The sequence below is a fragment of the Triticum aestivum genome, chromosome 7B (genome assembly GCF_018294505.1).
Source record: "Triticum aestivum cultivar Chinese Spring chromosome 7B, IWGSC CS RefSeq v2.1, whole genome shotgun sequence".
NCBI lineage: Eukaryota > Viridiplantae > Streptophyta > Magnoliopsida > Poales > Poaceae > Triticum > Triticum aestivum.
In genome coordinates, this window is record NC_057813.1 from 617,935,012 (window position 1) to 617,944,273 (window position 9,262).

The window sequence follows — 9,262 nt, forward strand, 5'->3', positions numbered from 1 at the left end:
AACAAGCTGGTTAAGTGGACGGGTCAACAATAATATCTTCAAAACCACATGAATTTGAGAGAATCGAACGACCAAACTATCAAGCAATTGTAAGACGTACCACACGAAAAAGGGTCTAATATGTATCTTACACCACACCCTCCTTCCATGCCTTCAAATCGTCTTAGGATATAATGCAGGAATCAAGCGCTGCTTATCTCTGTTGGTAAAGACCAATGTATTTCGAAGCTTATATAGTTCCAGGGGATTAGCATGACTACCGAGTCAAAACCCTTCCTGGCTTTGCCATGAAGCTGTTTTCGTCCACATAGATCGTCCCGGAACGAAGGGTTGGCAATATCCAAATGCAGTCGGGATAAGTAATGACTTCACATCTCTGTCGCATCCACACATTGCACTAGGGTGTGGTCAAGGTTGTCTTCCTCCTACGAAAAGATGAAGCAAGGAGAGACCTCTAGCTGCAGTCCATGTCTCACCCTATGGTCCTATTTTCAAAGTCCATACTTGAAGTTGAAGTCCAACCATGCAAATATTTGCATTTCAATGATGCACAACATTTTAGAATACAGTTGGCACCGACAAAGTGCACCATAATAAATAAATAAAACCCATTACGCGTCGCGCAAATGGCGCATCCTCGCGCGTGCCACATCATCACATGTACGACAAAAAACACGAAGAAAAGAGAAGTGATTCGCTGGATTAGGTACGCGTTTTCATTCCCACGCCGCAAGCACACGCAAACGCCTCCTCTACTCCTTTCTCTCCGCCTGATCTGCGGCGGCTCCCTCCCATGGTCCCCCGCCGCACCGAGGGGGCACGGCGCTGCAGAGATGCGGGGCGACGTGCCGCCGCCTACCGCGCCCTTGGCTTCCTCCTCATCTCCGGCCCCTCGATCCTCTTCGCCGGCGGCGAGCTCTTCGGGTCGGGGCCCTCGCCGCTCGTCTTCCTGACCCTGTTCCTGATCGAGGGCGGCGGCATGGACCTCTCCCGCGTGGGCGAGAGGCTCCTCAGCTCCATCCGCTCCGCCCGCTCCCTCAGTCTCCTCCCCCCGACCCCAGCCCCTTCTCGCGCCGAGGTACCGTGTTGCTCCCTCCCTCCCCGCCATCCACCATTCATGCTGTGTTAGATCCAGCGATTGGGCAGGGTGCCCTTTTGCTCGGCACTGGCGACGATGACGACATACCAGAGGTGAGCGGGTTCCACACATTCCTCTTCAAATCTGTTGGAAATTGGTTCCCTTTGCGAGAGTCAGTGCGGTGTTTGATCTGATTTGGTGGCTTCATTGGAATATTCGCGTCAGTGGAAGTGGTTCGATGACTTGGATGACGAGGAGAGCTACGAGCGGTTCCTGCAGCGTGAGCGACGAGGAGTGACGGCGTGCGACTACACTGAGGTGTACGCCTCCATTCAGGCAACTGCGGCCGTCGCGTCGTAGAGCAGCGTTATGCTATGGTGAACTGGATCATCGAGGTCAGTGTACATGTACTCTGCATTCTACATGTGTACCGCGGTTCCACTTTAGCTCAATTTATGGTACAAGCTTGTCTTGCAGATTTACAGTCATGACTTGGTGTTGTGCCGACTGTGCCATCTCCTAGGTTGTCCGTCAATTTATGCGATTCAGGTGCGAATTGCTATTCCTTTTTTCAGGCTTTCATTCGTTCAATTTGCCTTCAGTTTGTCATGCTTTCGATCATTCTTGCTACGCGGCGGTGTGTAGTCGTTGACAGCTTTAGTTTGTCATTCATGCTTTCTGCGCATGATAGCTGTGTTGCTCAACAACGCAACAGGGTGTTGGCTAGGATTGCCTTGTTCCAGAGCGCGTCACTGCTTAGCTATATGTCATACAGTTAGATTCAAATGTTGGAACCATTCAACTGGAATCTCTATGAACAAGAACTAAAACAGCATGCAACACCATCTTCTTCCATTCAATTATAACTATTATACATCCACACCAAACACTCAATAAACAATACACAAGCAAGATAAGCATGCTTAAATATTCTATTCTCAGTGCTGTTCTTAGCCACCAATACAGCTGATACACCCACAAAGAACAACAATGGCTTGATAAGAACTAACTTTTTTCTTTTATATTCACAATACACAATGTGACAAGGAGCCTCAAGAGTACATCACTGGCGGTGAGCACATAATTTATCCAAACTGTTTCACTACTAATTCATAGTTGTCATTGTTCGCTGATGCCAATACTCCCTCCGTTCCGAATTACTTGTCGCAGAAATGTATGTATATAGAACTAAAAAATGTCTAGATACATCCATTTCTACGACAAGTAATTCCGAACGGAGGGAGTACATGTATCGACAGAGCACAATTTCAGGCCTATGTATATGTATATGCAACCATATGTATTGCGTTTTTCTTTCAAACTGGCCGATGCACAATATATGTATTAAACCTGTTGTTATGAAGTGTGTCTTGTCTTCACTGTCTTGTGTTTGCACTGAATTTTATTTCATACTTTCCATCTAATGCCACTGTCTTGTGTTTGCACTAAATTTTATTTCATACTTTCCATCTAATGCTCATTTACTGATCACTCAGGTATCCTTAATGTTGATATACCCTATACGCTGTAGCTTCTGTCACTTGAGTTATATTCCTATGTTCGCTGTAAGTGTTGTGACTTTATTTTATATGGTAAGTAGAGAAGTGCAGTCACGCCTTCTTATAATGCCTTGTTCTTTCAGATGCGTGGATGTCAATGTCTACTAAATCAGTCAATCACCCATTAAAGAAAGATCATATGGTTTTTTTGCACCCTGATTTTACCTTAGCTTAGATTATATAACCATCAACTTGGTCAAGATTGCTCGTGTGTCATCTTATTTTCTGTTTCGACGGTCGAATACCCACACGCCATCAAAGTTAGTGTGTGATGTGCCTACTTTTATTAGAAAAGCAGAGAGGATGTGATTGTTTTATTTTTCTAAAATTGGTAATGTGGCAATTAGCATGGCTTCTGCTATGTTGATTTAGATCCTGCTTGGGTACTGGTTACCTTAAGTAATACTCTCTCCGTCCAAAAATAAGTAGTTGAGATACATTGCAGAGAGTAAACAGAGCATGTGTATAAAGGTTGGTTAGGTCAACTTTGTTATTGATTTACACGGAACTGAACTTGTTGATATGGCGATAGGGTCTGCAGTGTGCATGGTTATTGACCCATGCTCAGCTTTCACAACATGCAGAGAATTTTTAATGCTCATACACTGGCTTCTAATATGGTTCATACGTTACTTTTTATTTTCTTTCTGAAAACATCTTACTCGACTTATCACTGTGTCGTGCGCCTGTAGGTTCCAGCTCGAGCTGCTGCGGCAGCGGCAGTGGCAGCTATACTATTCCATTTTTCAGTTTTATGTAGAGACTGACCGGGTGAATTCTGTAGTTCATAGTGAATGAAGTAGATGTTTATTCTTGTATTAGATCAAATATTCATTATATTCTGGCTAAATCAACTGGTAAAACAAGTTGGTTTCTGTATTGTTTGCGACCAATTATTGATTGGATTTCCTGAGTGTGCAGTGGTTTCTTCTGTTTGCCCATTGAATCTGCTGACAAGAGCTGTGATAATTCTAAGTTGGAGGAAGTTATGGAAGAGGCTACCAAGCTCGAGGAAGGTGAGATAGTTCAATTCATCCATGCATCAGAATCCATCCATCTATTCATTGATTAAGACTGTACATACTCATCAGTTTGTTTATTTGTATTGTTTAAGACTCTAGACTGTGGCAGTTAAAAATTCATCCATTTATTCTTGTTTTACCTGTAATCATTACTACTCTAGATTGTTGCATTAGAACTAATATGATTAATTTCAAACTTTATCAGTTTATCTGTAGTGGTTCTGAAATGTATCCATTTGTTCCTTGCTTTATCTATAGCCAACAGGATCTTAATTGTAGCATCCCAAAATCCACCCACGTGTGTACTTTTGTATTTTCTAAATTGTGTCTTTTATCTGTTGTTGCTAATTATGAACCATGATGCATCTGTAGCTGCACTTGACGAAGAATAGAAGCTTGCCAGTGCTGAGAAGCTCGAATGCACCGATACGGATACGGGTATCAGTATCGGGCCAATACGGATACGTAAATTCGTCATTTTCAAAAAGTGCCAATACGGATACGTTGTAGGTAATCAAAGCCATCTGGAGGAGATGAGAATGATAGATCTTCAGAGATCAGAGAAGAAAGAAGAGGAGATGAGCTTAGCTGGGCAGGAGAAATGGAGAAGAGAAGTGTCCATACATGGCTGTTGCGTGAGAGGGGACGTTGGTGAGTAGGAGGAGGAGCTCGTCGCCGGCTAGCCGCCACTGCTGCTAGCCCTGGGACCTAGGTGAGCAGCTGCTGGCGACACAGCTGCCACCTGGTGTGAGCATGGGTGGGAGGAAAGATGCTGCGAGGGAAAGGATGGGGGCATTGGGGCACTAGGGTTGCTGGTTGCTTCTTAACTGGGCTGAGCGGGCTCTTACCTGGGCTGGAAAAGTATCCAAAACGTACTGGCGAAGTATCCTTAGAGTATCGTCATTGTTTTAAATCATTTATTCTCGGATACTCCAGCGATACGTATCGGGGGCGTATCGGAGGAGTATCGGTATCGGATACGGTATCCGATACGGATTCGCTGGTCGGCTGAAGTATCCGTGCATTCGAGTTGAGAAGTATGTTCCCATGCTAGAAATGGAGGATTACCTATCTTAGGTGTCATTTCGAAGGCCACATCAGAACCAGCCATCAAGAGCATTGAAGGTGCCTCAACTGAAGATGGTGAGAGCGGCAAATGGTCACCGGTGTTGGAGATAGATGATGAGATCAATAGTGCCAGTTTAGATAAGGAAGTAGCTGTCGTTGAAGTGCCAAAGGAAGCCATAAATGAAGATGCTTTCAGTTCCACCGCCCAACTGCTGTAACAGAGAAGGAAGTCTCTGGTGTTGATTTGAAGGAAGATGCTCTCAGTTTAACCGTTGAGGCTGCTGATGCTGCTAACAATATAGCCCCAGCAGCTGTGACAGCGAAGGAAGTCATTGATGTTGAACGGGAGCCTGCCACAGCGGCCGACCTATGAGGTATGCTATTTGGTACCAGCACTTCATTCTCAACATAAGGTTGTGTCTGTTGCTCATATTGTCTTCAAATACAGGTGTGAAAAGGCATTTTTCTAGATCTACAGATTATGGTTCTCAAATACAATACATTGAATGATATTGTAGATTTTGTGAGCTTGTTCTTTATAAGAAAATAATTGAACCTTTTCAATTGTCATTATGCCATTGATATCGAAATCTTGCATGACTTTTTGTTGATTGTTTAGTGACTAAGCTTATGTTGATTAATGGGATGAATTTGAATTGTACTCTGGATCAAGTGATTTCCTGATATGGTAACTCATAGCAAAAAAATTAAAAAAAATTGGCCCATTCTAATTGAAAAACAAAGCAATAGCAAATCAATTGTGATGTTTCAAGCACAAAATAAACTAAATGTAGCCCATTTCACCATAATTTGGATTACTGAACTGTTGTCCCAAAAGAACAATATACATGACATGACAAACTAAGAACACAAGCATGGCTGATTTACTGAATTCGGATAACGCTGCAGTTTTCCCCAACATGTTGATTCCAATTTTTTTTGTCAACTCAGACAACATATGTGTGCCTATGCATTTTGTTTACTTGCAAGCAAGGTTCAGGTCTTCTGAACATAGACCTCATGGTAGAAATGGCTAAGAGTAATCAACTTTGTGCTTACATAATATGCATGTACTTTGAGTGAGTGTGTGATGGAATAACACACCGTGGTACAAACAAGAAAGTGGAAGGAGCGCGTCCCTATTTGGCAACGCCCCAATTTCTTCTCAGGAGGCCTGCAATGGCGGGCCCCAACAACTAGTCCCATGGCAAAGCATCCTATAAGTAGAGCTAGCCGAATACACACCGAAGGGGGACAACTCCAGTTGAACTCATCTGGTTGAGCAGGGTTTGGGTTGTTGGAGCAGGTAGTGTGCACCCTGTACCAAAAGAGAATGTATTAGTCGAGGCCTTGCGGGCATAGCTGTGCCCAAATGTGAACAACCGAGCGCGCATTTGTGATAGCATCGGCCACAATATGATTGTTGAAGGCCCTATTTCTGACAAGTTGAACGACTAGAGGCGCAATTTCTTCCACTTTATATCCATTGATCCAATGACCACGCGAAATCAGAACCTTCTTGCCATCACCCAGCCTAATCCACCAAGCTATCAAAGATCTCGGTAGCTATGTTATCCGAGATAAAATGCAGTCCTTGCCAAGGTTTGTCCGGCTCTGTTCTTCTAAGCCATTCGCAGCGAACTCTAACAGCAATCCCGTGCGGTTGCAGATTCTTCACGCCTAGGCCTCTGGAACAAGTGGGGTGGTAGATTATGTTCCATGACACTGGGCATTGGCCACCATGAACCTTATTTGTACCCGCCCAGAAGAAAGAAGGAACCATCCGTTGATTTCCGCAAACAGCCAGACTGGGCCTCCATAACTAAGATGGTGTATGGGTCTGGCTGTGAGCACCCATTTTATCAGCACAAGTCTTCGCTCATGAGTGATCATACCTTTCTGCAATGCAGGGAGGAATTCCTTCACTTGATAGAGTAGGGGTTGCCATTGGTTCTTCTTCAGTTGATATGTGTGGGTGCTTGGCTGGTAGCCGTTTGAGTTGTTTGTATTGGACGTCGGATCACGCCGTTCACTACCAGAATAAACCCCTATGGCCGTAGGCATAGCCCTGATTCCCGTCAGGATAGGCCTATGCCGACGGCCCCCGTCGGCATAATATACGTCGGCGTATCTCGGGATGCCGTTCGCATAGAAAAACCGTCGGCATAGATGATTTGCCGACGGTGTCCGTACATCTATGTCGACGGCCAGGGCCGTCGGCAACATTCCACGCTAACGGTGGCCGCCGTCAAGTGCTGCCCATAGTGGAGACGCCACGTGGCAGAGCTATGCCTACGGCGTAGCCGTCGGCATAGATTTGAAACTATGCCTACGGCTAGGCCGTAGGCATAGCCCTGCCACGTGGCGGCGTCCACTAGCTCCGTGGGCACGGCTATGCCTACGACGTAGCCGTCGACATAGATTTGAAACTATGCCTACGGCTAGGCCGTAGGCATAGCCCTGCCATGTGGCGGCGTCTACTAGCTCCGTGGGCACGGCTATGCCTACAGCTTGGCTGTCGGCATATATCTAAAGCTATGCCTACGGCTATGCCATAGGCATATGTGACAGGCTATGCCGACAGCCAAACCGTAGGCATAGTTTAGATATATGCCGACGGCCTAACTGTAGGCATAGGCTCCACGTCGGCAACTACGTTAATTCTGGTAGTGGTTGGTGCTGTGTGTGAGCGGTCATTGGGCTGTTGACACTCATGCGTGAGTCATGATCTTTCTTGTGCCAGTACGCACGGGTACGGCTAATATATTGTCAGACGGATATGATCTTGAGTTTTTGATTGGTAAACTCGCATTTTTATTTCTTTTCTTCAAAAGGCCAACCTCCAGCACAAACATTTATAGTAAAAACCTTACAAAAATTGAAAATGCATCCAAATCCTTGAGGTGTCAAAGTCATCATTATCCTATATTCATTGGTGACGCCCTGTGGGAAAAGCTCGTTGTCGTCTCTGGGCCTCTGCCACATCGGAGCAAACTTGTTAAAACTCAAGAGCTTGTTGAAGAAGCGGCCTAGAAGCTGTCGATCTGGACCAGAAGATGGGTAACCACGCTCCACGTAAAAAATTGTCCTCTTGGAGAAGAAAACATCGGAAAGGGCCTATGGAACACCATAGTTCTGGTTAGACAGAGTCGGGGAATACAAATCTCACACACTCACCAACAAAGCCGAGGCTGGTCAATCTTCGCTGGTCAGAACTGGAGCCGGAGTACTAAGACGCACAACCACGTTGTCTGCTCCACAAGGTAGCGCGTTTGAATCAAACATGTACAAAAGTCAGATCTAGAGAGCTTGATCTGGGACACACCATCTCCCACACGCCCCCCAATGACACGGAGAAGAATCATCGGCACGTGGGTGAGGTGAGGAGACCTTGTTCTATACCGACTGCAACACCATCATTTCACCATCACCAAATGAAGATAAACACTAAATCTCTTGTCAACCCTACCACCACCGGACCGAAGTCTTAGAGTCCTCTCATTCCATCGCTGAAGTGACGAATCAAGGAAGAGGGGGCCCTTAGGAATTAGGGTAGATTAGTCGTTGCCATATGCCCCCTAGGTTTGGGAAGGGAGAAGGGAGAGAGAGAGATAGAGGAAAGAACGAATTAGTAACTATTGTGCATTTATGTTTGTTTATTACTACAATAAAGTTTGATTTTTTTCCGAATTTTTTGAATATACACACCTTTATTTTGTTATTAGTTGAACCGAGTTTGAAAACATGGTTCGACATACATGAATTAAAACAGAGCACCTCGGGTATATTTCCAAAGGATAGATACTCATTCATGATAGAGTTGGTTCAATTCTATGAACTCTCATTCGAAGCCTAGAATTGGAGTGAGCATCGACAAGGTGTGGCAGAGTCATCGTGAATCTTCTTTGTATCACTACTGGACACGGCGAAGGCAACGACAATACCAGCCTTTGGAAGCACATTGTTCCTTTCTTTTTATGTGTACAATTTTTAAGCTTAAACGGAAAACTTAGGAAAAACTTGCAAAGATGCAAAGAGGATCTTCAACCGGACTTACCAAATTTGATCATTATATGTCGATGGACCAGATGCATTCGTGCAAAAGCGGGCTGCCCGAACTTTTCCGCGTGGGCAACTATGCTTCTCATTTGCAGATCATCAAATTCATACAACGGCATGCAATATAGATAACATACATATGACATACTTCAAACAACCGAGAATATAGGACAAAAGAATTTAAAAAATGGGTGATATAGAACAAAAAAGAACAAAATATAATTAAGGCTAGATTGTTGGATAACATAAATAGACTAGGACGAGATTGGGAAAGTTCTCCGACGACCACCCCTGCCTTTGCCATGCTGGCTTTGTCACGGAAGTAGCGGTCGAAGGCAACATAGGGGTCGAGAGGGAGCTGCTCGCCATGGGAGTGGGATGTGTTGCAAGAGGTACCAGACATATTCTTGTCTGACTCCAAGTGCAGACCAACGAGGGCATGGAAAACCCTGGCTTGCTCCGTCGTGAGGCCATAG

At 45.0% G+C, this 9,262-nt stretch overlaps 1 long non-coding RNA gene across 5 annotated transcripts; it reads left to right on the forward strand.

Annotated features, from left to right (window-relative positions):
• Window positions 1–702: 702 nt before the first annotated feature.
• Window positions 703–5,345, forward strand: LOC123156454 (uncharacterized). 5 transcript variants are annotated; one of them, XR_006478136.1, is made up of 6 exons: window positions 703–1,191; window positions 1,304–1,473; window positions 1,556–1,627; window positions 2,575–2,643; window positions 2,721–3,653; window positions 4,032–5,345. It is a non-coding gene; the product is annotated as an uncharacterized lncRNA (long non-coding RNA). The 5 variants fall into 5 exon arrangements; XR_006478134.1 differs by having other exon boundaries at window positions 1,556–3,653; window positions 4,032–5,101; window positions 5,176–5,345; XR_006478135.1 differs by having other exon boundaries at window positions 1,556–2,643.
• The last annotated feature ends 3,917 nt before the right edge of the window (window positions 5,346–9,262 follow it).